The sequence below is a fragment of the Equus caballus genome, chromosome 27 (assembly GCF_041296265.1).
Source record: "Equus caballus isolate H_3958 breed thoroughbred chromosome 27, TB-T2T, whole genome shotgun sequence".
Lineage (NCBI taxonomy): Eukaryota > Metazoa > Chordata > Mammalia > Perissodactyla > Equidae > Equus > Equus caballus.
In genome coordinates, this window is record NC_091710.1 from 20,535,820 (window position 1) to 20,551,240 (window position 15,421).

The window sequence follows — 15,421 nt, forward strand, 5'->3', positions numbered from 1 at the left end:
TTCCAAGAGCTTGGGAAAAAGCCATCTGGGAAACAAAAGGGAGATTTGGGTTGGGACTCAGACCACCAGGGAGCCCCTGAGCTGGCCCGCCTCCTAGGACAAGTGGAGCTCGCACCATGGCCCCACGCCAGGACTCCACGGGGCGGTTTCCATGGGTGTGAATAGGCCCACATCAGAATTCCAGGGCACAGAAGCGGATTCCAAACAGAAAGGAACTCTCTGAATAGAGAGTGAAACTTTGAGCGTTCGCATCTCTTCCCCCATCCCCAGCCCACTCTCAGAACCTCCTCCTCGACCCCTTGTCACCTCCAGGTTTACTCACTGGGTGAGAGGCCACACTTGGGAGCCTGGTCTCTCTCCCTTGTAAGCGTCCAAGGGGAGGGCTGTTGCCCCTAGAAACCCGGCAGTGCGCTGTCCTGTCCTAGAGGAAATGGACTGTGAGGCAATGTGAGGCCATCACGCTCTTTTTCTTTTACCACACATCTGGTCTGGCTCCGATTTGTGACACTTCTGCCTATGAAACAGGACAGAGCGGTGACGGGGCCTCCAGCACTCAGCCTTCACTGAGCATGGCGGTGAGGCTCAGCACAGCATTTGCCACATTCTTGGTGTTTTGAAAAAAATCGAGTTCATTTTAGCTGGCAGCTTGTATGTTATTATCCCATAGGGAAGGTGTCAAAAGGCCACATTTCTTACTGTGCGATTATCCTCTAATTTAAACTTAAACCAATGTGGTGAAAGAGACGCCTAAGTTGTCAGACTCTCAAAAGCTCAAGAAAACATATTTTATTCCAGTCCATGTGACCCACCTAGGATCATGAGATGAATAAAATTCACGTCTATGGTGCTGCCAATTAATTCCTTTACTTTTTGGTTTTCTTGAATGAAAAACTGAAACGTTAAATATATTGCTATTGAAATGTATCTTTTTCACGGATGAGGCACTAAAGACTGCTTATATAATAAAGAATTTTTGCAATAATATTTGGAAAGTACTTGAGCGTTTTCAAATCATATACACACAATCTCATTTGTGTGTTTGGATTTTCAGCTCTTGCTGCCTGCTTGTAATCGATCTGTGCGGAAGTCGACTCCATGACGGGCCCTGTTTAACCTCCAATGTCCTGTGTTCTGTGGAGCTGCTCCAGGAGCTGCCCTTCTTTTCTGAAAGAAAAGAAAACTTTCTTTCACAGCTCCGAAACACAACTTCCAGGGGGGGTAGGTGGAACCACATGAAACTGCCGTTTGTAGGCCAGAAATGTTGAGTTACTGGTAACTTCACATAGTCCAACCTAATATTTTGGTCTAAACAAGGTTTGTGAGCAAAGATGCCATTCACTGAAAGTTTACCTTGTCTGGATTCTTCTTTTCTGGATTGCCCAAGGTGGAAACTGTTCTAAATGCTTTAAACATATCAGGTCCTTCAGTCTTCACCATAACCTCCTGAAGTTTGGCCCTCTTATTAGCTACATTTCACCAATGAGAAACCAGGGACCAACAGATTCAATAATTCGCTGTCTTCACCAGCTGGGATGTCATTAAACCCAGCTTTGGGCCTGGCAGTCTGGGTCTAAGACTGTGCTTTTCACTCTGCTATGCTGTCTTCTCACCCAAGGGAACCAGAGAACGGCGTGCCGGGTGGGGGTGGGCCGGGGCAAGAAAAAATGATTCATATGAATGTCAGGAGGGTTTTAGATATTTTCAGCTAAAAGTAAAGGTGAACCCTCACTGAAATGGTGTAAGCCATAGGAAATGTGTTAGCTACCTAAGAAATCTAGAGATTGGGCAGTGGCAGGGCTGGTTTTACAGAACAACAATGTCATCAAGGGCCAGGGGGCCTCCATCTTTGTGCTCTGCCATCCTCCACATACTGGCTTGTTCACTCGGCTGTTTCCCAAATGGCTGCTGTGGGTCTGGGCTTCATGTGCCAACAACAAGACCCAGGTGGAAAAAGGGAATCAACCCTGTCTCTGTCCCATATTAAGACTGAGGAAACCTTCTGGCTCCTCAACAGACCTCTCACATGTCATGGGTCAGAAATTGGTTTAAGCATGGTCTCACAAACTTGCTTAAACCAATGACTTGGCAAAGGGAAGGAGATCGCCATGATTGACAAAACGAAGATTCCATGTTGGGGCTGGAAGGGCCCTAGACTGTTATGAAGGTCAAGGCCATCTAGAGCAGGGGGAAACAAAGCTGGGCTTCTGTCAGCAAGAAGGAAGGTGGGGGATGGCTGCCACAGGTAAGTTCAGAGGTGGGTTGTAGAGAGGGAGCCCAAAGTTTGGAACTGGCCAGCAGTGGAGCCAGAATGAGAACTAGTGTGAATAAATGAGGAAAGCTTCAGCTGAATTAACAGCCTCAAATACCCATGACTTGATTTTATTGGATTGGTAGGTATGTGATAAGTAATATGCAGAGCAATGGTTCTCAAATGTTCCATATGTATATATTCATTAAAAAATAACAATAATAAACTCTTTACCTGGTAACACAAATGACATTCCTTAAACTGTATTTAAACTATAAAAGATAGTTCAGTTAGTAGAGTAGAATTGTTTTACATTTTTACGAGTCTCTTTAATGTCTGAGCTAATAAAAGACAGCTCTCGTGTCTGCTTCTACATTCAATCTGTTGTGATGTGTTGCTTGTTTGAAGAATATGAAGAAAATCACACAGATAGATAGTTGGAGAAGGGAGGAGTATTTTAAAAGCTTTTCCAGATAATTGTGAATATTCTTTGATACTACACCAAAACTCAACAAGAGATAGAATTTAATAGCTGCAACGTGGAATCAGAAACCATAATAATGAACTTTTCATACTTTGTTACATTAAAACCCAGTGGTCTATTTGATGCTTTGAATGGATATTTTACTCATGGATGTTTCAATAACATCACACATTTTGCATTTGAAAAATATTGGTTTCCTGAGTTATGGAAATCTTCAAGTGTCGATAAACCATTACAATACAAAAGAATTCATTAACATCACCACCTATCCTATAAGGAAATTATTAGAAGCTGTCAAACTCACGGTGATTAACTCAAGTTTTACAGTATTCTTATTTTACCCTGAAAGTTCAATTTTATCATTGGCAAGAAAAACTGTCAATTGTTTTCCTTGAAATGGAAGGTCCACGTTGTTCATTCTCAGTACAATGTCTGCCAGACACTCGTCTGAATAATCAGAATTTATTTGTCTGCTGTTCTTTCGAGTAAAAATGGTGTTCCATGACAAAAGTAGCTTGTTTAGCGCACAACCGACACAATTGCGCAGGTGTTTTTCTTTGAGACTACCATCACACTTCAACACACAGCACAAGTGGTTCCCATGTTGTCATGCAGAAATATTAAAAAGACATGCTTTCAAGGAGTAGAGTTTTAACGAAATTAACAACTTTTATAGCTTTATCAAGGACATTCCGAAGTGAAACTGCTTTTGTTTTGTTTTTTAACCGCACGATGAAGAATGCAAAGTCTGATAGTACAATTTAATGCCGCCGCCTTGATCATGCCAGCAGTTTTACTCACTTTGGCTTTTGTATCATCCGTGCAATGTCAACAGACTTGTTCCGGGATAAACCATGAGATTCAAAGAAGTTACTCAACACTTTGTGTTTCTTGCCAAGTGTTCCTGTAGAAGATCTTCGATAATTATTGGTTGGGGCTGATAACAGATGAATACATGCAAAACAGCGAGCCCAGCCACATCTATGGATTTGTCCCATTGCTAAAGCAAAAGTATAATTTCCGCAGATGAGATATTGACTCAGTTGTCATATTGGGTAGTCAAATCTTTAATGCAACAAGCTCCTGTGTCCTTGGAATGTGGCACTACCACGATTTCCGTTACTGACCTTTCATCCAGCAGGCATTCAGCAACATCAGCTGTAAAGGTTTTGTAAGGCTTTCAACTACTGGGTACGTTTCTCCAGCCAAGGCAATAAGATAACTTATTCTGTAAGATACTTTGGAAGTTTTCTTATTTCTAATATGAAAAACTGTAATAATTTTTAGCTTTTAAAGAGTTCATCACATCTACATTTAAAATATTTAATTCGTTTTTCTTTAAACACTGAGTGACTGGTCTCCAGGTGATACCATAACTTAATTGACATCATAATACTTTCTTTTTTCTAAATTAGCAAACTTTATTTTTTAGAAAAGTTTTAAGTTCGCAGCAAAATTGAGCAAAAAGCACAGAGTTCCCATATAGCCCCTCTACCAAAAATACACACAACCTCACAAAATACACATAACATAGTCTGCAAATGAGCCCCTCAACGGCATTCTTCATTTCAGTTACAGTGTTTTTGATCTCTAGCATTTCTTTTTGATTATTTCTTAGAATTTCTACCCCTCTCTTTACGTTATTCTTCCATTCTTGCATGTTGTCTGCTTTTTCCATTAAAGTCCCTAGCATTTTAATCATAGTTTTTTAAAATTCCTGGTCTGATAATTCCAGCATTCCTGCCATATCTGACTCTGGTTCTGATGCTTGTTCAATCTCGTCAAACTATGTTTGTATGACTTTTAGTATGCCTTGTTCTTTTTTGTTGAAAGATGGACACAAAGTACTGAGTAAAAAGAAGCATGGTAAATAGGCCTTTAGTAACGCAGTGGTAAAGTGTGGGGTAGGGGTAGTGTTCTCTGGTTCTGCGATTAGGTCTCAGTCTTTTGAGCCAGGGCCACTAGACTGGCAACTTCCCCAATGCTTCTCAGTTTCCTGCCCCTTCTTTGGTGGGACAGAATGTCTAGATGGCGTAGAGTTGGATGTTTCTCTCCCTGCATGTGGAAAGCTAGATGGGGCTGGAGTTGAGTAACTCCCTTTCCCAAGGTCAGTAGACTCTGATAAAGCCCCAGCAGGTTAGGTTCTGGGTAAACTGTTTCTTCTGAGGGCAGACCTTGTTAAACAGACTTCTCTGGGAATGTCGAAATGGTTCCTTTTCCCTCCCCTGCTGGCCGCATGAGGGAATTTTTCCTGCAGTGTTCACTGTGAGGACCTGGCAGAGCTCTTGGAGGTAAAACTCACAAAGTTACAGGGACTCTCCTATGATTGGGTCCCCCTAGAGTTTTTTTTTTTTCTTTTTAAAGATTGGCACCTGAACTAACATCTGTTGCCCATCTGATTTTTTTCCTTCTTCTTCTTCTCCTGAAAGCCCCCCAGTACATAGATGTATATTCTAGCTGTAGGTCCTTCTAACTCTGCTATGTGAGACGCCACCTCAGCATGGCTTGATGAGCAGCGCCATGTCCGCGCCTAGGATCCAAACTGGGGAAACCCTGGGCCCCTGAAGCAGAGTGTGTGAACTTAACCACTTGGCCACGGGGCTGGCCCCCGACTCCCCGCGGAGTTTTTAACTCTCAGATTGTCCCCTTTGGGTCTCCAGCAATTTTCCATTATAGTTCAGGTCTCCCTAACCTGCTCTGGTTCCCACGGAGTTTTCTGCTTGGGGATTTCATGTCTGGTGAGTTGTCATTCTCTCCGTCCACCTGTCTGTCTCTCTAACTTTTCGGACAGCAGTTTGCCCTATGACCTCGCTTCTCTGACGACAGATCGAAGAAGAGTTGTTGATTTTTTCAGTGTGTTTAGCTTTTTACCTTTTCTAAGGATAGAGTGGTGACTTCTAAGCTCTGTACGTGCTGGACCAGAAACTGGAAGTCATCCATGATAATACTTTTAGAATAGTAACAAAATAAATTATTAACACATATACAGCCAAGGAAAAGATAACATTTGCTATATTTTCATTTCTTGTTCACAGTTTCACCCTGTTTCTTGGAAGATTCCTCCCTTCTGAGTCAGAGCAACATCTTTATACATACACGGGAGCTGTGGGCTGAGGAAGCTAATTCACCTTAAAAATAAGAAAGGTATATTATAAATAAATTTTTTTATTTTGGAAACAAATGCCATGAAATTTTAAAATAGTAAGTTTTAGATAAAGTTTTAAATTTTAGAAAAGTTTTTTAAAATGTAAAACTATATTTACAAATCGAAATAACAAAGTATGCTTACTTTGTGAGTTTCCCCATAAGCTTGAGGCAAACTTCAGGATTTCAAAATAACAATTTACTGGACAACAATGAGTTTAAAGAGATTATAGCAAGTAAAACTGAAGGTCGTATGAGCTCAGTAAAAGTACTGAAAACAAATTTGTTAATCTCTGAAAATGCACGTATTTATATCCTAAACCTACTTTCTTGGAAAATTCTAGAAAACATTCCTGAGCAAATGAAAGTACAAAAGGCAAATAATGTTTTTGTTTTTGTTTTTTAAAGATTTTATTTTTCCTTTTTCTCCCAAAGCCCCCCCAGTACATAGTTGTGTATTCTTGGATGTGGGTCCCTCTAGTTGTGACATGTGGGACGCCGCCTCAGCATGGCCTGACGAGCAGTGCCATGTCTGCGCCCAGGATTCGAAGTGGCGAAACCCTGGGCTGCTGAAGCAGAGTGCGCGAACTTAACCACTTGGCCCTGGGGCCGACCCCTAAAGTTTTAATATTATTACAAAAATAGTTTTAACCTCGCAAACCTCCTGAAAGGGTCTTGTGATCTCACAGGGGTCCCCAGACCACATTCTGAGAACTGCTAGATTAGCAAAAAGGTCCAGAGACAAACAGAAGTCAAACACAGCCACTTGGCCTGACTTACCGATGAGTGCATTTTGTGGTGGACCAAGTGTTTTTCACTTGTGCTTACAATGGAAAACAATGACTATTGTAGAAAGTTCCTTTGAAACATTGAGATATTTTCAGTTAGAGGAGGAAGGAACAGTTTAAATTAGAAGAGAGAACACCACTCCGGCGTCCGAAGTCTTCAGTTTTAATGCAGCCCTTTTTGACTACTGTCTCTTCATCACGCCCTTCATCTGTAAAATGAAAGCTTTAGACCAGGTGTGTGATTTTAAAAATCTCTTGCTGTTCCAACCATTTCTCATTAATTAATGTGACAAAAGCATAGTAATTTTTATGCTCTCACCACTACAAAGCTGTGTCAGTTCACAAGAGGGCAGGAAAATATGGCCTTAGCAGTTTCTACAGACTTGCAGAATGATCCTCGCCAGCGGGGTCCTCACGAGAGATAACAGCCCTGCTGGCCAGCTTCCCGAGATCTCAGTTTGGAGACTTAAGGAGATCAAACTCTGGTTTTAACCAAAAATATCTCCACTATTTGGCCTGCAGAAAAAAAGCAAAAACAAAACCTTTGATTTGACTAAAATACCAGGAGAGAGGGACACCATCTGTGTGACCTTACTAAGGAATTTTGAAACTGAGTGGCTAAGAGAGAAATTTGCGAGTGAGTTGCAGTACTTAATTTACTGTTTTTAAGACTGCCTAGGAAACTTATTGAGGGAAAAAAGAGCAACAGTAACTGACTTGCAACAGTTCAGGTGTCCCACTCAGAACCCAATAGAAACAGACAGTGCTGTGGGGCTGGCCCCACGGCCGAGTGGTTAAGTTTGTGCTCTCTGCTTCAGTGGCCCAGGGTTTTGCCGGTTTGGATCCTGGGCGCAGATCTGGCACCGCTCATCAAGCCACGCAGAGGCGGCGTCCCACATAACACAACCAGAAGGACCTACGACTAGAATATACAGGGGGCTTTGGGGAGAAGAAGAAGAAAAAAAGAAAAATACAATTGAAAATATAATTGAAGAAAACACCTATTTCAATTGTCTCACAAAAAGATAAAATAGCTAAAAATAAACTTACTAATAAATGTGAAGTTTCTACAAAGAAAATTTTTTTCCAGTTTTATTGAGAAATAATTGACATGTATCACTGTGTAAGTTTAAGGCATACAGCATGATGGTTTGAGTTACATATGTTATGAAATGATGGCCACAATAGCTTTAGTTGATATCCGTCAGTTCATATAGATACAATAAATAGAAAGAAAATTTTTAAATTTGCTTTTGGACACGAAAGAAAAACTGATCAAGTGGAAAGTAAACTGAGTTCTTAGCTAACAAGACTCAATATCATAAAGACATCAAGTCTCCCTAAGTTGATCTATAAATTTAGTAAAATTCCAATAAAATTTTTAAATAGATCTTTAAATTAGAGGAATTGAGTCTAAACTTTGTGTGAAAAAAATAAACATTGGGCCAGCCTGAGGGCACAGCGGTTAAGTTTGCACATTCCGCTTTAGTGGCCCTGGGTTCACAAGTTTGGATCCTGGGTGCGGACATGGCACTGCTTGGCACGCCATTCTATGGCAGGTGTCCCACATATAAAGTAGAGGAAGATGGGCACAGATGTTAGCTCAGGGCCAGTCTTCCTCAGCAAAAAAAGAGGAGGATTGGCAGCAGATGTTAGCTGAGGGCTAATCTTCCTCAAAGACAGAAAGAAAGAAGGAAGGAAGGAGGGAAGGAGGGAGGGAGGGAGGAAGGGAGAGAGAGAGAGAGAGAGACTGAGAGAGAGAGAGAGAGAGAGAAAGAAAGAAAGATTTGGCAGTAAAATTCTGAGAAAGAAGAGTAATTAAGGGGGTTGGACCAACCAGATATTTTAAATATTATCAACTTTAATAATAAAATAATATGTTACACACAAATCAATAGAAATGATGAGAAAGTCCAGAAATAGAGCCAAATACATATAGAAATGTATAATATGGTGCAGATGGCATTAAAATCAATGGTGAAAAAACAAGAGTGTTCAATAAATAGTCTTGGAACTACGGGGTAAACACATGGACAAATTCCAAAGGGCTACATATTTATTTATTTATTTATTTATTTGGAAGCCTGGCCCTGAGCTAACATCCGTGCCCATCTTCCTCTACTTTATATGTGGGACGCCTGCCACAGCACAGCTTGATGAGTGGTGCGTAGGTCCACACCCAGGATCCGAACTGGTGAAACCAAGGCCACTAAAGCCAAATGTGCAAACTTAACCACTGCACCACCAGGCCAGCCCCAAAGGTCTACATATTTAGGTATAAGAAAGTAAGCTGCAAGAGCATGAGAGTGGCCAGAGCAAAATTGTTTCTAAGCTTAAAGTGGGTGCAGCCTGCCGCTCCACTCTGAGGAGCTGAGGTGGCAAATAAGCAACAACTCTCGTGAGCTACAAAACCCCCTGGTGATCCTGCCCGACCTTCCGAGGTGAAAACGATACACTGCATCGTCGCTTCTCCTCCCCCATCTCACGTGACAAAAATGCCTCTTCGGCTTGTCCTAACAGGAAACATCCGTGGTTCAGCCTAATCCAGCTGACACATTTCAAAACCACCACCATGAAATGGCACACAATCAAAGTTTTCTATCCTGGCGTTGTTAGTTAAAGCAAAATATTGTGAAGAACCTGTAGGGCCATCGCAAAGGTTCCGGTGAAGCAAATTGTGGTCATCTGTAAACTGAAATACTGCACAGTCACAAAAACAATGAAACAGCTCTTTATTTACTGACATGACACCATCTCTAAAATGTTGTATCAATTGAAAAAGGGAGTTGAAATAAGAGGGTTTTTAAAAGGAAAGAAAATATATTCTTATTTGCTTGTATATGCATAAAATATTTCTCAAAGGATACATAAGAAAGTGTTAATATTCATTGATTCCAGGGAGGGAAAATAGTGGCTGAGGGACCGGGGTTCCAAGAAAATATCCTTTCATACCTATTGAATTTTGAATCATATGAACTGACCTATTTTCGAATTAATCAAATTTAAGAAACAAATGAAAACAAACAAAAGGGTGTGCACTGAACATCCAACACGTACCTGGCACAGTGCTAGATGTTGTCTAGACCACGAAGATAACTCAGCCTTGGAATATCTCCTTCCCTGAAGGAACTAAGCGTCCTCCTGGGTTTTTCTTCTTCCACGTTCCTTAAGTGTCAGTGTTCTGCAGGGTTCTGGGAACCACTTCTTTTCTCATTCCTGGATAACCCCATCCACGCTAGTAGATTCCACGTCATCTATTTGCTGAATTGTCCCAAATGTGTGTCTCTAACTTTGTAGTCACCCCTGGGTTTTAGACATGTGTATCTGTTTCTAGTTCATTTTGACAGAATGGTTCCCACAAGTACCAACACGTCTAAAGTCAAATCAACCATCTTCCCGCTCCCAGAGAGGGCCCCTGGATTCCCGAAACCTGATCTTCCTCCCAAATTTACTATCTGAATGGATTTTTCATTCTGTGCTTTATCATTACCTACTATTTATTATAACAGAAGAGTTAATTTTTACAAGTCTGTCTTTTTTGTTGGCTCATTTTCTGTTTTTCGCTTGAATGCTAAGAAAGGCTTTTCCTACTCCAAAATGAGAAAAAAGAATTGTTCATGTTTTCTTCCATTTCTCTTATGGTTTAATTAAATCTTTTATCTTTCTGAAATTTATTTTGGTGTGAGGTAGGGATCTAAAGTCCCGACACCGCTTACTGAAAAAAAGAATCATCCTTTCTCTTATTTGTTTGAATAAGTTTTCAGCTGAATAAGTTTTCAGCTGATTCTTTGGGGGTTTCCAGGTAGTTAATATAACTAGTGAAAATTTTACTCTCCTATCCAATATTTACACCACTTATACTAGTCAGAATGTTTTGGTTGCCCATAATAGAAATCCAATTTAAACTGTCTTACGCAAGAAATGAAAATACCAGAATAGGCAGAAGTTGCTTCTGTCATGGCTGAATTTGGGGATTCATACAATGTCTTGAACAATTTCTCTCTGTCCCTTGGCTCTGCTTCTTTCTGTGTGGTTCTCTTTTTCAGATAGGTCCACTATAAACAGAGGCCAGATGCTAAATCAACTGCAGGCTCTCACTTGACAGACTTTTTTTTGTCCTGGTGACTTAACTCCACGGAACATTAGTAGGCTGCCTGACAGTGTTATTTTTAGTCACTTTATTTGCCAAAACCCAATGCAGAGGTTATCATCTTGTCATGCTGGGCTAGGCAGCTCTGTGAATAACTTTACCAGCAGTTAAACAGTTGGAGTTGGACCACACCTTCTTGTCTAGTTTTTTTGACAGAAAGAGTTGGCTAAGCTCTGCTTCCCACCAAAACTTCTTAGTTTGGGGTTATGGAGGAAAAATGGACTTTGGAGTTTGCAGAAGGGGTCTTTCCTTTGCACGAACATCCACTTCTGCTGCATTTCAACCCTATTGTCCAAAGAAGTCTCCGGAGGGAAGCCTCTCCATCTCTGTTCCACAGCCGTGCAGGGAGGCAAATGTGAGCAAGGCCTAGGAGTTTGAGTTTTCTAGTAGTTCACGTTCCTACTATGCACCCCCCATTGCAATCGCCAGACTCCAATTTTTAGGGTTTAAACCTTAGCAATAGAGGTGGGAGCAAAGTACAAAATTCAGTTATTGCAGCTTGGCATGATTATTAGACTGGATCTCAGCATTTTCAAATATTTGGCTTTTGTCCCTTTTTGTTTCCAGCCAAGCCACCTTGGTCTGGAAGCTGTCAATTTGCTGGTACATTTTACTAAAGGCTTTGAGTCTGATTTAAGCCTTACTATCAGAGGGCTGAGGTGCAGGGGTCTTCGTTGGTGACTTACGGTAGATTACCAGCTTCCCTTCCTGGGGTGGGGAAGTCCAGTGGCCCCCAGCTCCACATTTTCCCCGAGGGTCTTTTACTTATAAACCAACTCTCTGTACCAATTTCCACCTTTGTTAAAGCCTTTGTATTTGAAACCCTAGTGGAGTGTTTATGCCTACTGTACTCCCTCAAAGTTCTCCCAGGGCTTAGCTCTCTGCCCTTTGCCCACCCCATTTCCACACACACTCCATGCGCAGGTTCTCCTCCCTCGCTACCTCACTGGGTGTCAAAGTCATCTTTGGTTTTACTGTTGCTGGAGGAGTGGAGGGGAGCAATATTCCTAGAAGTTGTCATAGTAAAGCCAGATGGCGGCAAAGCAGACACCAGTGGCAGGGGCCAGGCATCTCTCCTACCTTGGCCTCTCCTACCAGTCACCAGTGGCTGACTGGTGAGGGTGTCTGTGGCAGACAGAGTCAGGTTTCCACTCGTGTGAAGGCTGAACAGTTGACTGGCACAGGTTCCGGATGCAGGCAGTTTGAATTTTCTAACCACATGGGAAGCGAGAGACCATAGTGAAAAATAACAGTGAGATCGGATCGTGAGACGATATTTGCGGTATCTTAAACCAGACATGGTTTAACATCTAGAGTCCACAAGGATAGAAAAGAAGACAGGAATCCAACTGAAAAAGAGGGACTGGCAAACCCAAACGGCAACAACAACAAAATAGGCAATTCAAGAAGAAGAAGCCCAAAAGGCTAATAAGCATGTGAAGATACGTGCCATCTTGGTGGCAATGACAGAAATGAGATCAAACAAGAATGTCTCTCTTTATACTTGCTAGATTGGCATAAATAGAAAGCTGATGATGCTGAGAGCCAATGGAGATGTCTGTTCTGCAATGGGAATGGGAATGGTGCAGCCATTCTAGAGAGGCAGCTGGTGGTACTTACTCAAATCAGGTACTCTTAGCCTGTACCCAGCAGTCCCCTCCAGAAGAGCAGTTCTCACACTGGTCCACCAGGGGACATGTAAGAGGATGTTCACTGCAGCATTGGTTGTTACAGTGGGGATTTGGAGAGAACCTGAGTGTCCATCACAGACAGAATGGATAAGAAAAATGTGGTAGATGTACACTATAGGATACTCCGCAGCAGTGAGAAGCAATGAAATAGATGTGCATGCAGCATGGATGGACCTAAAGAAAAAGTCATTATCAAAAATGGTAAGAAACAGAATGGCAATATAGAACAATATCTTTATGTAAATTAATAATACATACACAATAGTGGTGATGGTTGCACAACATAGTGAATGTACTAAAACTCACTGAATTATGCATGCTAAAAGGGTGAATTATATGATATGTGGGTTATATCTCAATAAAAAATATGTAGTAAATGTTTTCATAAGAACAAATAAAAGAACACAATATCTCAAACACTTTAAAATGCTTGCCTGTAGAGGTTAGGAAAAAGGGAGTAAAAATGAGAGCAAAAATAAATAAAACAATAAAGCTTTGTGTGGGCCAACCATTAAAAACACGGATTGTTGGTCAGTGAGGACTCTAATCCAACAGCTCCAGGACTCTCCACTTCCTGCAGAGGGCCTTCTCTTGCCCACTCACCTGGCTCTTCCTGGGAAATGGTGCCATTTTCAGAATCTCCATCAACTTCTCTCCTACCCTCCTCCAATGTTGAGGCCAAGGTCCCTTCTACACCCAAAAGCCCTATTCTCTTCTTTTCTTTTCTAATAGCCCTTGACTCTACATTAGAAAAAGCCCTGATTGTCAAGAAAAACTGAGCAGTTTTTCTTTCTCATGGACACAGAGGGTTCAGTATTTAGATATCACAATTTTCTGATCTCCCCTGCCTCGAAGGGAGGGCAAATGTTTCCTTCTCTGGGGCAACTTTCTCTCCTCCACAGAGTGGGACAAACCACTGCTAATGGAACAAAGAAAAAACGAGCTCTGTTTTACATCCAAATAGCATGAATCTTCATACCTTGCTTTAACAGGTAATAGAAATCTATTCAAACTACCTTAAGCCAAGAAAAGGAGTTGCTGGTAGAATATAGGAGTATCTCTTGGAACTCAGAGGTTGAAGTATAGTCAGACTTTGGGAAGAAAATAAAACAGGAAGCTGGAAGCTGGAAAGCCGCCAAGAGCCAATAATTTTGTCTCCTGCCTCTCTCTCTCACTCTGTCAACTTTCTTTAATTTTCCATGCACAAGGTAGAATATGGGTTCCCCTACAGTTGGAACAATCAACAGAGATCCATATCATCAATGAACCTCAATTTCCAATTCCTGGGAGAAAAAACTTGATTGGCTCTACTTGAGTCCTATTGATTTAGCTGTTGGGGATGTGAGGCAGGTGTGGTGTTGGAGTGGAGAGTAAGGTCACATGCTCTGAAACCCATCCTGGGAGAGCGAGGACAATCCTCAAAGAAAGGGGCATGAGCTGGCCAGAAAGCTCCAGGAGTCTACTAAATTATCTATAGAAACACTCAAGTATTAATCAGAAATACAAATTTCATTTAATTTCAAGAAGCCAAAAATATACAGGCCACATTCTGTTGTCACAATACAATAATTTTAGAAATTAAAAACAGAAGTTTCAATTAAGACAGTCAATAAACATTTAAAACACTCCAGTGCTCGCTTCGGCAGCACATATACTAAAATTGGAACCATACAGAGAAGATTAGCATGGCCCCTGCGCAACGATAACATATAAAATACTCCAATTATGTAGTAAGGCCAAACCTGTATTCAAGAAAATTCACCAGTTGAAATGATTTCATTATTAATTAGAAAAAAGTTAAAATAAATAAATCAAGAATTCTTCTCAAAAAATTAGTAAAGAAATAGCAAAAAGAAATTTTTTAATCCAAGGAAAGCAGAAGAAAGAAACTGAGAAAGTTAAGAGCTAAAATAAATAAATTTTGAAAAGCAAAATGATAGAATTAAATTCAAGAGCTATTTCTCCAAAAACAACAATCGACAATAAAATAGACATACCTCTAGCAAGTATAATTAAGAAAAATAAATACATTCATTAAATGTTAAAAAGGAGACAAACTTAGATGCAGAAGAGATTTAATAAGTATGAGAAGGACTTCTACAAAATAATATTAATACACTTGAAAAGTTGGACAAAATTAATGATTTTACATAAATGAGCAAAATACTGCAAAAAAAGTGGTAAAACTGAATGGAACAACAACCTTGGAAAAGTTGAAATTGGCCTTGAAAAAAAAAATTGCCAATGAAACAGACACATATTCTAGCTGACTCTAGCTGAGTCCTTTTCAAACTTTCAAAGTGTAAATAGTGCTAATGTTATTTAAAATGGTGCAGAACACAGGAAAAGATTCGCAATCTCCTCTTCATTGTACCAAGATCGCATAACTTTACTATCAAAACTTCATACAGTTAGACAATTAATGCCCAGTGTCACTTCCTCATGCCTCAGGACAGCCCCCTTTTTTGGCGAGTGTGGTGGGAGGTGGTGAATTGATCATTTAGTCCATATGCCCTGGGATGGTAGGGAGGCAGAGCTGGACCAGGTCAAGCCTGGCCGAGAAAAGGAATGAGATGTGGGCTTCCCTCCTTTGGTGTGAGGGATGAGGGCAGCTGTGGTTGTACATGGGGATTCAGCATTTGGTAAACTTTTTAGACTAATATGTATTTCCATATAAAACAAATTAAAAATCTCTAAACAATAGTTAACCTTACAGGTAAGACATTCTGATATTTTCTGTTATTTTATTTCATTTATTAAAGTGCCAAACAACACACTAAATTGCTTTTATTACCATTAATAGGTTGCAACCCACAATTTGAAAATCACTGGAGACATGGGATCACGTTAGGAGGTGCCATCCTTGGAGGAATGAGCATCTGTGTGAGCATGTGTGTGTGTGTATGTGTACAAACA

At 40.8% G+C, this 15,421-nt stretch overlaps 1 pseudogene; it reads left to right on the plus strand.

Annotated features, from left to right (window-relative positions):
• The first annotated feature begins 14,135 nt into the window (after positions 1–14,135).
• LOC111770984 (U6 spliceosomal RNA) lies at positions 14,136–14,234 on the plus strand (annotated as a pseudogene).
• Positions 14,235–15,421: the final 1,187 nt, after the last annotated feature.